The sequence below is a fragment of the Mustela erminea genome, chromosome 9 (assembly GCF_009829155.1).
Source record: "Mustela erminea isolate mMusErm1 chromosome 9, mMusErm1.Pri, whole genome shotgun sequence".
Classification (NCBI taxonomy): domain Eukaryota; kingdom Metazoa; phylum Chordata; class Mammalia; order Carnivora; family Mustelidae; genus Mustela; species Mustela erminea.
Window position 1 is genome coordinate 59,834,843 of NC_045622.1, and position 17,473 is coordinate 59,852,315.

The following is a 17,473-nucleotide window of genomic DNA, read 5'->3' on the forward strand; positions in this document are numbered from 1 at the left end:
CAGGAGCATGAAACATTTTTCCATTTCTTTGTGTCTTCCTCAATTTCTTTCATGAATACTTTACAGTTTTCTGAATATAGATTCTTTTTTTTTTAAAAGATTTTATTTATTTATTTGACAGAGAGAAATCACAAGTAGTCGGAGAGGCAGGCAGAGAGAGAGAGGGAAGCAGGGTCCCCGCCGAGCAGAGAGCCCAATGCGGGACTTGATCCCAGGATCCCGAGATCATGACCTGAGCCAAAGGCAGTGGCCTAACCCACTGAGCCACCAGGCGCCCCCTGAGTATAGATTCTTTGCCTCTTTGGTTAGGTTTATTCCTAGGTATCTTATGGTTTTGGGTGCAATTGTAAATGGGATTGACTCCTTAATTTCTCTTTCTTCTGTCTTGTTGTTGGTGTAGAGAAATGCAACTGATTTTTGTGCATTGATTTTATATCCTGACACTTTACTGAATTCTTGTACAAGTTCTAGCAGTTTTGGAGTGGAACCTTTTGGGTTTTCCACATATAGCATCATATCATCTACTAAGAGTGATAGTTTGACTTCTTCTTTGCCGATTTGGATGCCATTAATTTCTTTTTGCTGTCTGATTGTGGAGGCTAGGAGTTCTAGTACTATGTTGAATAGCAGTGGCCATCCCTGCCATGCTCCTGATCTTAGTGGAAAAGCTTTCAGTTTTTCTCCATTGAGAATGATATCTGTGGTGGGTTTTTCATAGATGGCTTTGATAATACTGAGGTATGTGCCCTCCATCCCTACACTTTAAAGAGTTTTGATCAGGAAGGGATGTGATACTTTGTCAAGTGCTTTTTCAGAATCAATTGAGAGTATCATATTGTTCTTGTTCTTTCTTTTATTAATGTATTGAATCACATAGATTGATTTGCCCATGTTGAATCAACCTTGCAGCCCTGGAATAAATCCCACTTGGTCGTGGTGAATAATCCTTTTAATGTACTGTTGGATACTGCTGGCTAGTATTTTGGTGAGAATTTTCACATCTGTGTTCATCAAGGATACTGGTCTGTAATTCTCTTTTTTGATGGGATCCTTGTCTGGTTTTGGGATCAAGGTGATGCTGGATTCATAAAATGAGTTTGGAAGTTTTCCTTCCATTTCTATTTTTTGGAACAGTTTCAGGAGAATAGGAACTAATTCTTCTTTAAATGATTGGTAGAATTCCTCCAGGAAGCCGTCTGGCCCTGGACTTTTGTTTGTTTGGAGATTTTTGATGACTGTACCAATCTCCTTACTGGTTATGGGTCTGTTCAAGTTTTCTATTCCTTCCTGGCTCAGTTGTGGTAGTTTATATGTTTCTAGGAATGCATCCATTTCTTCCAGATTGTCAAAATTTTTGGAGTAGAGTTGCTCATAGTATGTTCATATAATTGTTTGTATTTCTTTGGTGTTGGTCGTGATCTCTCCTCTTTCATTCATGATTTAATTTATTTGGATCCTCTCTCTTTTCTTTTTGATAAGTCTGGATAGGGGTTTATCAATCTTATTAAATCTTTTATTTATTTATTTGTTTGTTTGTTTGTTTTTTAAAAGATTTTATTTATTTATTTGACACACAGAGAGAGAGAGAGAGAGAAAGAGATCACAAACAGGCAGAGAGACAGGCAGAGAGTGGGGTGGAAACAGGCTCCCCACTGAGCTGAGAGCCTGATGTGGGGATTGATCCAAGGACCGTGAGACCATGACCTGAGCTGAAGGCAAAGGCTTAACCCACTGAGCCACCCAGGTGCCCCAATCTTATTAATTCTTTCAAAGAAACAGCTCCTAGTTTCATTGATTTGTTCTTTTTTGTTGTTTTTGTTTCTATTTCATTGATTTCTGCTCTGATCTTTATGATTTCTCTTCTCCTGCTGGGTTTAGGCTTTCTTTCTTGTTCTTTCTCTAGCTCCTTTAGGTGTAGGGTTAGGTTGTATAGCTGAGACCTTTCTTGTTTCTTGAGAAAGGATTGTACTGCTATATATTTTCCTTTCCTTTCCTTTGCTGTGTCCCACAGATTTTGAACCATTGTATTTTCATTATCATTTGTTTCCATGATTTTTTTCAATTCTTCTTTAATCTCCTGGTTGACCCATTCATTCTTTAGAAGGATGCTGTTTAGTCTCCATGTATTTGGGTTCTTTCCAAATTTCCTCTTCTGATTGAGTTCTAGCTTCAGAGCATTTTGGTCTGAAAATATGCAAGGAATGATCCCAATCTTTAGATAATGTTTGAGACCTGATTTATGTCCCAGGATGTGATCTATTCTGGAGAATGTTCCATGTGCACTAGAGAAGAATGTGTATTCTGTTGCTTTGGGATGAAATGTTCTGAATATATCTGTGATATCCATCTGGTCCATTGTTTCATTTAAGGCCTTTATTTCCTTGTTGATCTTTTGCTTGGATGATCTGTCCATTTCTGTGAGGGGAGTGCTAAAGTCCCCTACTATTATTGTATTATTATTGATGTGTTTCTTTGATTTTGTTATTAATTGGTTTATATAGTTGGTTGCTCCCACATTAGAAGCATAGATATTTAAAATTGTTAGATCTTCTTGTTTGACAGAGCCTTTGAGTATGATATAGTGTCCTTCCTTATCTCTTATTATAGTCTTTGGCTTAAAATCTAGTTGATCTGATATAAGGATTGCCACCTCAGCTTGCTTCTGATGTCCATTAACATGGCAAATTGTTTTCCACCCCTCATGTTAAATCTGGAGGTGTCTTTGGGTCTAAAATGAGTTTCCTGTAGGCAGCATATTGATGGGTTTTGTTTTTTTATCCATTCTGATATCCTGTGTCTTTTGATTGGGGCATCTAGCCCATTAACATTCAGGGTAACTACTGAGAGATATGAATTTAGTGCCATTGTAGTGCCTGTAACGTGACTGTTACTGTATATTATCTCTGTTCTTTTCTGATCTACTATTTTTCAGGTCTCTCTTTGCTTAGAGGACCCCTTTCAATATTTCCTGTAGAGCTGGCTTGGTGTTTGCAAATTCTTTCAGTTTGTTTGTCCTGGAAGCTTTTTATCTCACCTTCTATTTTCAATGATAGCCTAGCTCAATATAGTGTTCTTGGCTGCATGTTTTTCTATTTAGTGCTCTGAATATATCATGCCAGTTCTTTCTGGCCTGCCAGGTCTCTGTGGATAAGTCCATTGCAATCTAATATTTTTATCACTGTTTGTTACAGACTTCTTGTCCCGGGCTGCTTTCAGATTTTTCTCTTTGTTGTTAAGACTTGTAAATTTCATTATTAGGTGACGGGGTGGACCTATTCTTATTGATTTTGAGGGGGGTTCTCTGCACCTCCTGGATTTTGATGCTTGTTCCCTTTTTTATATTAGGGAAATTCTCTCCAATAATTCTCTCCAGTATACCTTCTGCTCCCCTCTCTCTTTCTTCTTCCTCTGGAGTTTCAATTATTCTAATGCTGTTTCGTCTTATGGTGTCACTTATCTCTCAAATCCTCCCCTCGTGGTCCAGTAGCTGTTTGTCTCTCTTTTACTCAACTACTTTATTCTTTGTCATTTGGTCTTCTATATCACTAATTCTTTCTTCTGCCTCATTTATCCTAGCAGTAAGAGCCTCCATTTTTTATTGCACCTCATTAATAGCTTTTTTTAATTTCAACTTGGTTAGATTTTAGTTCTTTTGTTTCTCCAGAAAGGGCTTTTATATCTCCAGAGAGGGTTTTTCTAATATCGTCCATGCCTTTTTCGAGTCAGGCTAGAACCTTGAGAATCATCATTCTGAACTCTAGATCTGATATATTACCAACGTTCATATTGATTAGGTCCCTAGCCTTTGGTACTGCCTCTTGTGTGTTTTTTTGTTTTGTTTTGTTTTGTTTTGTGGTGAGTTTTTCCACCTTGTTATTCTGTCCAGATAAGAATATATGAAGGAGCAAATAAAATACTAAAAGGGTAGCAAATACCCCAGGAAAATGTGCTTTAACCAAATCAGAAGAGACCCCAAATCGTGCTGGGGAGAGAGGGGATAAAAAGAAGTTCAGAAAAAAAAAAATTTTAAAAAGAAAACAAATAAAGAAAAAATATAAAAAGAAAAAATATATATGTATATATATTAGACTGGTGACTAGAACAGGGCCACCCACTTAATTTTGGGAGTATTTTGGTCTCTTAGAAGAAACTACCTCTCCAAATTTTTAAGAATGAAAAACATATATAAGGGTAAACATAATGAAGGGATGGAATATGTGTATAAAGATGAAAAAAATTTTTTTTAATTTCTAAAAAATGAGTTGATACAGTAAGTCAGTTGGGAGAATAAAGTAAAAGAAAGTGGAGAGAATTTGCTTGGGCTGGAGACTAGAAAAAGCCCAGAGCTAGATTTAGGGTATATTTTGATCTATTAGAAGAAGTTGTACCCCAAATTTTTTAGAAGATAAAACCCTATGTGTATACAAAAAATAAAGTTAGATACAATGAAGGATAAAATATGAGAAGGTTCAAAGAAGATTATTATTATTATTATTTTAATGAAAGGTATTTTAAGGTGAACTAGTTAAAAAACGTTAAAAACAGAAAGGGTAAAAGTTTTTAAAAAAATTCAGCAGAAGAAAAAAAAATTAAAATTTAAAAAAAAAGTTAAATTAACTGCAAGAGTAAAGAATCATGGGGAGAAATCCATGAGTTCCATGCTTTGCTTTTTCCTCTGGAATTCTGCTGTTCTCCTTATTAAGTGGACTTGGTCTTGGCTGGATTTCTTGTTGATCTTCTGGTGGAGGGTCCTGTTGTAGTGATTCTCAAGTGTCTTTGTCCAAGGCGGAATTGCACCACCCTGACCAGGTGCCAGGCTAAGTAATCTGCTCGGGTTCACTTTCAGGAGCTTTTGTTCCCTGAATGCTTTCCTTAGAGTTCCAGAGGACGGAAATGAAAATGGTGGCCAATCTCCAGCCAGAGGAGCCAAGAGTTCAGAGCCTCACTCCTCAGTACGCCCTCAGAGAAAAGTGCTCAATCACTCCAGTCTCCCTGGCCTCTAGCTGCACTCCAAGCTCACCCAGGCTGTAACCGGTTCAAGGTAACCTGGAGCTGAAAGGTCACTCCTTGGTTCTGTCTCTATAGCTGGCTTCCCCACTCTAATACCTGTGAGCTCTGCGACACTCAGACACCCCAGATCCTTCTATGACCCTGCGGGACCTGAGGCCACACTGACCCCACGTGGGCTTCACCCCAGTTTAGCCTCTGGAGTGATGTTCCTCAGTGGAGCAGACTTTTAAAAGTCCTTATTTAGTGCTTCGTTGTTCTGCCGCTTGCTGGAAGCCGGCCCCTCCCCCTGCAGTCTATCTTCCTGTCACTTTGGATTCACTTCTCCGACGATCCTACCTTTCACAAAGTGTTCAATTTTCTGTTTCTAGAATTGCTGCTCTTCTTCTCTTCAATCTCCTTTAGATTTGTAGGTGTTTGCACTGGTTTGATAAGCTATCTAACTGATCTCCTGCTACCTGATGTAGTCTCTGCCTGCTACTTCTCCACCATCTTGACTCAAAACCCGACTTTGTTACTTTTAATGAAGCAGAATTTATCAATTAACTTTTCTTTCTTAAAAAAGATCACAAAGATTTTTTCCTGTTTTCTTCTAGATGCTTTACAGTTTTGGTATATTTTTATTATGTATATATAGGTCTTTGCTGTGCCTAATTTGTGTTTAATTGTGTTTAAATTAACTTTAAACCCTAAAGATGGGATCAAAGTTAATTTTATATATAGATAGATAGATGTAGTTATACACACACACACACACACACACACACACACAGTTGTACCAGCACCATTTACTGAAAAGATATTCTTTCTTACAAAAATAGTTGGTGACTTTTTTTGATGTCAATAATTTATCTATGTGAAAATCTCCTCCTGGACTCTCTTTTCTCTTTAGTTGGATGTGTTTGTCTCTCATTATGGTTATTTAACACTATCTTTTTACTGAAGATTTATAGTAAGTTTTGAAATTAAATAGTATATGAGCTCTAAAAGACTGTTCTTTATTTTCAAGGTGGTTAGTTACATTAGTTCTTTTGCATTTCTGTAAAAAAAAAAAAAGTAATACAACCTATGAAATTCTATCAAAAAATGCTAAGATTTTGTTATTGTTTTCCCCAAACGTCCAAATGAATGGTGCTGAGGTCTTATTCTTTTTTTATTGTTACTGGATTAATTTACCATTATTTCCTAAAATAATTTTTATTTTAGGAAAAATATTTATTTTTAACAAACAAAAATGTGTTCATGGATGGACACTATAGGGCAGTAATTCTGTTTACTCAGAAATGTCAATCTGACTTAGAATCAGAAATGTCTTGACCCAGTGTGTTGGTATGTTTCCTTTTTGTCTACCATACTTTCCTTTCACTTATAACCCAACCTATTCTTTGTAATGGAATTCAGATATATTTTACTTCTGCTTATATAATAATTCTAAAATATTTTATAATTATTTTCACTTTAATATTCAATTGTTTTAATGAATTTAATAGAAAAACAGAAATAAAAGTCTTAATCTCAACTTTTTTTATTATGTTATGTTAGTCACCATACAATACATTAGTTTTTGATGTAGTGTTCCATGAATCGTTGCTTGCATATTAACACTCAATGTTCCAAGCAATATGTGCCCTCTTTAGTACCCATCACTGGGCTAACCCATCCCCCACCCCCGCCCCTCTAAAACCCTCAGTTTGCTTCTTGGAGTCCATAGTCTCTCATGGTTCTCTTCCCCCTCCAATTTCGTCCCCTTCATTTTTCCCTTCCTTCTCCTAATGTCCTCCGAGCTATTCTTTACATTCCACAAATAGGTGAAACCATATGATAATTGACTTTCTCTGCTTTACTTATTTCACTCAGCATAATCTCCTCCAGTCCCATCCAAGCAGATGCAAAAGTTGGGTATTCACCATTTGTAATGACTGAGTAATATTCCATTATACGTATGGACCACATCTTCTTTATTCCCTCATCTGTTGAAGGGCATCTCAGCTCTTTCCACAGTTTGGTTATTGTGGACATTGCTGTTATGAACATTGGGGTGCATGTGGCCCCTCTTTTCAGTACATCTGTATCTTTGACTAAATACCCAGTAGTGCAATTACTGGGTCATAATGTAGCTCCATTTTTAATTTTTTAGGGAATCTCCACACTGCTTTCCAAAGTGGCTATACCAATTTGCATTCCCACCAACAGTGTAAGAGTGTTCCCCTTTCTGAAAAATGTTTATTTTACATTAGTTTTTGTATATTGATGGGTTTTACTTCTACCATGTGACAAATGAAGTTCCATGCTTTTTTTATTTTCCCCCTTTGGCATCCATTGTTTCTGAATAAAAGTCAGACAAAATTCTTGTCCTTGTTTCCTTGTATGTAATATTTTATAATCATTGGTTTTTTTCTATATTTTTTCTATATTCTATATATTTTTTTTGTATTTCTACGTTCTATATTCATTTAGTTTTTCTACATTCATTGAGTTGCATGTTTTCTCTGACTGACCTTGCCCAACATTTGCTGAGCATCTGAAATCATGGGTATCTTTTATGTTCTAATTTTTTAAAATATTTTATTTATTTATTTGAAGAAAGAGAGAGATCATAAGTAGGCAGAGAGACAGGCAGAGAGAGAGGGGGAAGCAGGTTCCTGCTGAGCAGAGAGTCTTGATGTGGGGCTTGATCCAGGGCCCTGAGACCATGACCTGAACAGAAAGCAGAGGCTTAACCCACTGAGCCACCCAGGTGTCCCTTATGTTCTAATTCTGAGAAATTTCAGCCAATAGTTCCTCAAAACTTTTTGATTCTTTTTTCTCTCTTTTTTACTTTTAAAACTAATTGCACATGTGAAACTCTGGGAGTCTGGTATTTTTATTAAAAAAAACTTTGTGTTTCATTCAATGCTTCTGTTTGGATGATTACGTTGATGCATCTTTAAGTTCAGTTACTCTTACTTCTATGTTCTCCAGTCTACCCTGGATCCCATCTAATGATTTTTTTAAATTTATTTTTCTCTATTTGGATTCTCATTTTATTTTTTTTAGACTTTCTAAATATTTCCTGAAATTCCTAATCTCATGCATATCTAAATTCCTCATCTCTTCATATCCAAAGTAGAGATATATTGGGAAAAAGACAATGTTAGCTTAGTGGAAGATGAATGGCAAATTTCAGATGAATTTTTTGGAAGAACACTTCTAAGCTAGAAGAGAACTGAGGAATATTTTTCAGCTATCACTAAAAATAAATCCCTTCTGGTTTGAAGCTAGAGTGGAACTGGATAGAGCTCATCAAAACTGAAAACAACAAATGGTCACCATTCCAAGATTCTATTGGAGGTTAGCTTGTGACATCTCTTTCTGCTATCTTTTGGTATCCACAGAATAAATAGGTTATGAACGGTCTTCTGACTCCTGCTTGTAGTCTGATTTTTGGACGAGAGGATATTTTTTATGTGCTGGAATTACAGACAGACAGATGTGAACGGAACAGAAAACAGAGGAGGCTGGGTCTGACCAGCTAAAGCTAGGAAGCTCACATAAGAGCTATTGATCTGCTGAGTGGGTTTAAGAAGGCCACTCTCCTGTTTCCACTTTTGCTTTGTATTCAATGTATCTATACAGGGTTGATGTAACAAAAATGCCTCAGGAGACTTTGAGGCTCCTGAGGGTAGATACCTTAACATTTCTCCACTGCTCTATCCTCCAGCTTTATATGGTACCTGGAGTATAGTAGGTCCCTATTAAGTATTTGTTGGATAAATGGATATTTGTGGGACTCTCTGAATGTCTCTATGTAAGCCTGCATGTTTCTGGGTACGAGGGTGTGATCTGTTGAACTTCCTTAGTTTAGCTAAAAAGAGGCTTTCATTCTCTAGCTTTAACAAATAGTATTGTTCTTGAAACACATCAGAACATTCCCTAAAGTGAGTACCTAGGGCCACAGGTCAGTGGCAATGGTTGTTACCAAGTGGTGAGTGAAGTTCCTTGGGATCAGAGTCAAAGTGCCCCTGCTGGCAGAGGCCTGCTGAGGAAACTGGAGCAGCAGACATCCTGGAAAAAGGCAGGGCCCCAGTAAGCAGTATACTGTTACTTTGAAGTCAGCCAATAAGCGGAGCTTCAAAACTAGGAGGAAGAGTAGTGCACAGTCTATTGGACAATACTGTGATGACGTGTGCTTACAAAGAAGGAAAGCAATAGCCCGGTCCATTGTCACCAGAAGAGAGTCCAACTCCTTCCTCATTTGCCTATTGGAAAGGCAAAGGCTCCAGGTCTAAACCATCTGACTGACTACTTAGCATAAACCCTGCAGGACACAGATAAGGAAAATTACCCCTTAGGCTTCCACAGTACTGTAAAGGAGGCAGCACAGAAAGAGTTAGACTCTTTCTCAGGCTCCGTAAAAAAGTATATGTAGAGCAATTTGTGTTACTTCAGGAAACAAATAACCACTATTTTTTTTTCCCAGAAATTATCACTTTCTTGTTACATTTTATTATTTAAATAGCTGTCTGAATGTTACATATTTTACTTGCTAAAAACCAAAATTCAACTAAGTGAATTTGAAGATCTAATTGGCTTTATTAAATAATTCACAATTCAGGCAGCATCCCCTCTAGCAAGTAGAGGGGAGCTCCTGGGAGGTGGTGTACAAAAGGGAGGGTTTTTATAGGGAGGAGGGTGGGACAAGAAAGCTGTAAGGAAAAGAAAAGAAAATCATTCCAAGCGAGGTCATTTTCCCTTAGGGGGAACAACAGGGGATCTTGTCATGCAGCTGACCTTATCTTCCTTTGGGGAATGGAGAGGGCCAAGTGATAGACTTGTTGGTGCCCATCAGACAGTTACTGACTAACCAGTTAAGACTGCATTTCTGGGGAGGGATGAAACTGAAATTAGATTGGGTATTAAAAACCAGTTTACTGACTTAGGGCCTTAACCTCAGTGATGCCAATTTAACATGCTGGGGAGAGTGAAGCTGAAAGAGTAAATCACTTAAATCACTTGCTTTTTGTCACATGGGTGGGATTCACTTAAGTAATCTGACTAAATTTCAAAGTCTTATGAGCATCCATTTCCTCATGCCATCTTCCAAAAGGATGAGTTCATCATCATTGGAAAAGAGTCCAGTGGCTAGCTGTGTGCTTGGAAAACCATACCCCACCCCCCTCTTCTTTCCCTGGTGAATGTGCTATTTCATCATATATTGATTTATCCGGTTATTCCTTTAGGAAGTCTCTTGTAAACCCTCAAGTCTGATTTAATATCTTATTTCTATGTGTCCATTTACACCATTCTGTTGCAATTGACTACTGATGTATCTGTCCCTTCCAGGAGCATGTGGCTCCCTAAGACCACTTCTTAATTATTGTATATCCTCAGTACCTAAATATAACAGGCACTCAACAGGGCAAACATGGGGCAAATTTAGGGGGGCACCCACTCTCAGGTCCTGTAATTGCCAACCTTGCCTTTGTACAACAGGAATGGGCATCTCCTTAAATTTTGCTCTTTAGTTATCTATCTTGCTTATCTTTGGCCTGGCCCTGATGCTCAATATTTGTTAGCAGGGAAAGGAGAGGACCTGCCTCTCACCAAGGTTTTATAAGAAATTCTATTCTTTAAAAAAAAGAAAAGAAAAATAAAATAAAGAAATTCTTTTCTTTTTGGGATATTTCATACGGGAGAGCTCAGTCAGTTAAGCAGTTGCCTTTGTCTTAGGTCATGATCTCAGGGTCCTGGGATTAAGCCCCACATTAGGCTCCCTTTTCAGCTGAGAGTCTGCTTCTCTCTTTTCCCCCTGCTTCTGCCCCCGACTTATGCATACTCTCTTTCTCTGTTTCTTTCTCAAATAAATAAATAAAACATCTTTAAAAAAAAGATTAAAAATTCACACAAATTCTGAGATCCTGTTAAACTGATGTTACCTCCTTGACCATGGCTCAGCTGATAATATGCTATTAATAAGGAGGAAAAAGAGAAATGCAGTGAGAAGTCTGATGAGGAAAACTAAATTAGAAAAATATCTCATGGAATAGTTCTACCTGGGCTCAAAATATAGATTATTGTACAGGGACTGGGAAGTTTCAAGAGTTAGGCAAAATACCTGACAAGACCTCAGATACAAAATAATTTTAAGAGGTATCCATTGGTCTCGGGAAAATAGTTCCAGACTGCTATGTTAGGGAAAATAGGTTTCAATGTGTTGATGTGTCAGAATTAACTTATACCTTGATAGTCTTCAGGTTACTAGATTGCATACTCTTAACATGTGTCTCATTGGTCTCCTCTTTGCTTATATCCCAAGATTTTGCTTATCTCCCACTGGAATTTTTATAAGAGTTTCCCAGATATTTTCCATTCCTCTAATATTTTAACACGAATGTGTGTTTTATTATTCTCCTTAAAGTATTTTAAATGTTTTCAGGGAAACCCAAGTGGCTTGGTCAGTTAAATGTCCCACTTGATTTCAGCTCAGGTCATGATCTCAAGGTCATGAGATGGAATCCAGTGTAGGGCTCTGTACTCAGAGGGGAGTTTACTTTTTAAATTTTTCTGTGAGGACGAAAATTGTTTCCTCTTTAGAATGACAGGGGAGAGGCAGGATATAAGGAAAGAAGAGCTTGATAAAAGGTTTGCCATGGGAAGATGTGGAATCTTTCTCTATGGAAACATTCCAGACTTTCTATGCTTACATGGACGCAGGCATCCAGAAAGGAGGGGAGTAGACAAAATATATTCCAACATGAAACTTTCTCAATGACTCAGACCAAGCTAGAGGATCCCTTTGATAATCCCAACATATGTAGGTCTTTCCAGCCTCAAAGATCCCTATTGATCACATACCATAAAATGGAATTCATCTAGGAAGGCCTGGGCTCACCAGGATCACTAGAAACTTGGGTCAGAAAAAAGTGTGCTGAGCTTTCTGGGGTGGGGGGGAGTGGTTTCTTTCTACCCTTAAAAGTTCAAGACCAGGACCAACCCCCTCCTCCCATAGTAAAAGGCAGATTAATCTGAGAAAAACAAGTATAATAACATGTACACTGCCTGTATATATGGCAGGTTTCAGGAAAACTGAGTAACTCTCCAAAATGGCACAAGACACCACTTTAAATCCCAGATCCAGCTAAAGACATCAAGGGTAAGTTTATAATATAGGTTTAGGTCTTTTCCTTCTCCATTGATGAGTTTCTAGAGATTTAGCTATTCTCCACTTCCTGGTATACACAAGGAGACATCCTTACAAATGGAGATTTTTTCCTTTCAAATGTAAATGTCTCTTTCAAAAAGACAACCTCTACTTGGTTGGTTTTCAGAGCTCCTCCTGAGTCTCCCTATTTCTTAAAAATAATTAGCCTTAAAATCATCCTTATGCCAAAGAGGCATATTTTGGAGCTGCAAATTCTGCTTAAAGCAACAGCCATTTTCTGCAACACAGACAACACTCCCCCACCTCTCTCACTGGCCAAATTGAGTCTGAGTCTAGAGAAACTGAAAATGCTGAGGAAGAATTTCTTTTAGCTTTGTGTCTGGTCTGACTGGGAATTAAACCTTGGTCTATATGACTAGGACTAAAGCACAAAGAAACATCTGCAACTTATGAGGTTATCTTTACTATATGAGAAAGTAGAGAAAAATATCATGTCTCCATCAGTTTCAGGATTTTATGTGGGTTATAGAGTGTGGATATGTCTGCTGTCTGTATGCATGAAACAGAGAGGATCATCTTCAGAGGAGGAATGCACAAGTTGGCATCTTTCAGAGCTATGTGGGAGATAAAGAGGATGTGGGAAGATGAAGCTGGAAGATCTACTTCCTTAACCTGCTAGAAATAGAAGAGGGTTTGAATTTAAACCCATTTTCAAGTTGAAGGCTCCCCCTTGTGATTATATTGAAAAACGACAATACACATATTGACCTGACTGTTCTACAGTAATCTCTTACCCTAGTAAGCCTGACTGTTGGTTATATAAGGATACTGGGTCGAAGCTCCCTTGAATATAACTTATATGGGGACCTTGAAAAGCATGCTAGGATCCAATATATCCCTGTCTTCCCCACAGGTTTTCTCAATCTCTGATACAGAGTAGGCTCAGTTGTTCTTATGCATAGGGCGTAAGCTAAGACAGTCATATTATCACACACACACACATCACCAGAGACAAAATATCTTTGTCTCTCTCTGTCTTTCTCACATATGTATGCACATACACACACAGGTACCTGTGAAAACAATTTTCACAGGTACATGTGAAAATAATGCACTAAATGCCATAATTAGCACATACATAAATAGGCACGCTTTTACACTAATATTTTTAGTAATGCAGTTAGATACTTTAGTAATGGATTCTAATACATTCAAGGTTAGGGCATGAATGATTCACACCAACGTATGGATACACCACCTCCCCAAACAACACCTATCTACATTCACTTCACTTTATAGTCACAAGATTTCATTGTTGGGGAGGTGAAAAATTTTATTCTACCCTTTAAGATTCTTCAGGCTAGTCTAATAACTAAATTGACAAGAAACAGATTGATCATTAATTAATCATGAGACTGTAGAAAATCAAATTTAATTACATAGAAATGGGGGTTCCATAAGCATAAGAGGTCTATAGACAGCTAAGCAATTGAGGCTTATTTGCCTTTCAGAACTAAGGAGAAGTGGGTAGGGATCTGGGACTTTAAAGGAGAGAAATATAATTTGCAAGAAGATGGAAAAGAGTAAATATTTCGTCAACAAATGTTTGTGAGGCCTTAAGAAAACAATGGAACACAGATAGGAATTTTAACAAACAGTCCTTGCTAGTTTCCTCCTTGTCTATAACACTGAGTTCATGTTACATTGTAGTTATCTACTGTTAATAGCTCTCTTCCTAGAATAGGTGCTCTATCTAAATTCTTTTAGGCAGGCAAAAAGAAAAACTTACTGAGTCTTCTGTTTCTTAAAAATAATCAGCCTAAATAATTCATATCCCAAAGACACATTTTGGGGTGGCAAATTTTGCCCCCTACACCATCATTACCCAAGGGGACAGAGATGCCCGAGGACTATTCCTTTGTTGTTATCTGCCACAACTTTCAGAAAAATTCAGCCTTCCAAACCTAGGCTAGTCTTACCGTTTGGTAAACTCTGTTTAACAGTCTGTTTTCAAATATGTGCTGCATAAAGGCAACACTATGTCATATCTTTTTGTGCATCTGCAAGACCTTGCTCAGGGTTTTTCAGAGTAGGCACTTAATAGATGCATAGCAAATGAAAATGGATGAGAATGTTTAATGTAATTTCAATCTTCATTCAAATAGATTACTTTAGGGGTGTCCAGCTGGCTCAGTCCACAGAGTTTGTAACCCTTGATCTCAGGGTCATGAGTTCAAGCCCTACGTTGTTGTAGAGCTTACTTAAAAAAATTAAAAAAAAAAAAAATAAGGGTGCCTGGGTGGCTCAGTCATTAAGCATCTGCCTTCAGCTCGGGTCATGATCCCAGGGTCCTGGGATCGATTCTCACATCAGGCTCCCTACTCTGCGGTAAACCCACTTCTCCCTCTCCAACTCCCCCTGCTGTGCTCTCTCTCTCGCTGTGTGTCTCTCTCTGTCAAATAAATAAATAAATATTTTTTAAAAATTTAAAAAGGATGATTTTGTGATGTAATAAAGTAAACTTAAAGATCATTGAGGGAAATAAGAAAGAAAAAAGATCTAAGAACATTTTGTATTTTTTTAAAACGGCAATTTCTTGGGCTGTAGTCCTTAAATTATTGTAAAATTCAGAGAAATAGATACTAGTAAAAAATATAAGGCAAAAATTTGCCTTGCAAATATCTCCAGACAAATGGCAGGTTATCTGTTACATAGTATTATTTAGTCATGTGAAAAGCTCTGAGTTAAATAATCTCACCTACCTTCATACACCAAACAATGTCTGTTTCCAGTACAGATTTTAAGTATTTTCTACATTTTGCTAATAGTATATTTTATTAAAAATATAATAAGGTCATTCCTAGTCCTCTCAAACTCAATCATCAATATGTATAGTCTTTCAGAGTCTTATCTCTACCTACATCTACTCTCTCATTCCATAGTATGATCTCTCTCAAATTTTATATTTGTGTATTGGAGAATTTTGTAGTTCTCAGAAAAATATCTTCACCTCTATGCCCTACCTTATACTACTTCTTCTTGGAAATCCCTTTCTATGAAGCCCCATCTCATGATTAATTCTTACTTCATCTTCCTAGATCAATTTGAGGGCTTCCCTGGGTCTCCCAGGTGGGCTAGTTCCTACCCACCCAAACTCACATAATTACTATGTTCATCTCTTTAATTACCCATATGACAATTGTTATATCATCTCATTTGTGATAGATGCCCCCAAACAATAGCAATAGTTATGGATAGTAGGAACAGCAGCATTGTTCCCTAACCAGACTCCCTCTAGGACACAGCCAAAACTATGTTCTCAATAAAGACAGAATATTCTCAAATTTTTCCAGTAAGGATTCCCTCTCCTACAAACCTAAGTGAGGATTTTCAACTCTTTCCTTTTGTTGCCTGAGCCTGAACTCTTTTTCAACTTTCAACAACTCTTTCAACTACATTTTGAAAGATGACCTGTTCTTTGCATCCTGTCTTGTCACCCGAACTCTGCCTGCCTACAGTCTGTCCATAACCTTTGGTTATTTACCTGATCTAAGGTAAACAGATCTTCTATCTAGGTGTGTTCTGATCACACTGGCATATCATAAACTCCATGGGCCTCTGTCCTCACTTTGGATCTGTTTGTCCCATTTCAGGGGTTCTGCTTCACACAATTCTGATCAACCATCCCCGGCTTGTGATTATATTATTATAATATCTTGTTCATGTCAATCTCTAAGTCTGTGTATGTGTGTGTGTGTGTGTGTGTTCAGAGGAAAGAGAAGTGTGCATATGACCTGATCACATCAATCAATTTAGATTTTGTAACATAGACTGAGGAAGAAATGCACACTGATTTTTCTGAAAGATGATGGTATTCACTACCAGAAGGGGGAGTAAGGCAAGAAGAGAGGAAATGTTGGGGAAGGGCTGCTTATTTTAGGGCTGGTTGAAGTGGCATCCCACACATCCAGGGTTGAGTGGAGAGCCTTGGAAAAGCCCGAGAAACTAGCTAGAACATGTATTTGGGACAGGTGTATATATGGAAGGTTTTCACTGGGCTGATCTCTAGGCTCAAACGTGCAGTGACTGGCAGAGACAAAGAGTGAATGAATGATCTTTTACAAGGAAACAGATATGTAACCCTGAAAATTAGTGCAAGAGTGGAAGGATGTTGGGGCGGTGATGGCTCTGGGGCTTCTAGGAAGATGAGCGATGTAAACTAATCTGGCAGTTATATGCATAATCTTCATATACCACATCCAGCCTCTCTGGCAAATTGTGGGTCCATCCTACTGAACAAAGGAAGGGAGAGAATAAGGTAGAAGGAAAACAGGATGAAGCCAAACTACTTTTCTTTTCCTGCAGTAGAGATCTGTCAGAAGCTGAAGCCTGGATTAAATCCTATAAAAAATCCTATAAAGTCCTATAAAATCTTCAGCCTGAGGTAAAGGAGAGAGGGCTGCAGAGGGAAGGGGAGTAATGACAACTCCTGCCTACAGGGTTCCAAGCCCTGGGGACTCCTTGTTTGTCCTCAGCTTCTCCCAGCTGCTGCCATGGTGCTTCACATGCACAGAAGAAAAAGGAGAATAAATCCTTCCCTGGTAGCACAGCCTGACACCTCTCACTGACCCTGGTGCCATCCTGCCTACCTGTTTCCTTTTCCAGTACAGATCATCTGAGCTTCACTCTTTTTAAAATTAGCAGCTGCTGGTAAGTCTCTATTTCTGTCTTGTGTCAGGGTTTCAGGGGTGAGAATTAGGAGGTCATATGGGAAGAGAGAAAGAATGCAGGGAGAAAGGGGTGCACAACTGTCCAGGAAAGCAGTAGCCCTGGTAGAAGCTGGTCTAAGTTCTAATTCCAGCTCCTGCACTAAATCCTTGAACGACCTAAGCCAAGTATATTCCCTACACTGGGCCTTACTTAGTGTTCTTCACTGCAAAATGAAGTCTTGGACTTCATAGTCCCATAGAAGCTTTTTCACTTCTGACACTCTTAAAGTCTTTGCAAAGAACCAGAGCCAGGAAAAGGAACAAGGACTACTCTCCCTGAAGGAGAAGGGAGACCATCTGTAATATTCAGCTGCCTGGCTCCTTGGACCAGGGCTGACATGCCCAGGTCAGGCTCTTCTTGGATTATGTCTGGAAGTCATGGATAGCATAAACTCTCTGGTCTCCATAGACTCCTCCCTGCTAGGCTATCTGATATACCCAGCCTTCCCTCATCTTCTTATCAACCAAGCACCATTCATTGCTTCAACTCAGATATTAAGTGTATTTTGTGTGCCAGACCAGTGAACATGGCAGGGAAGATCCTGCCCCCAGTCTC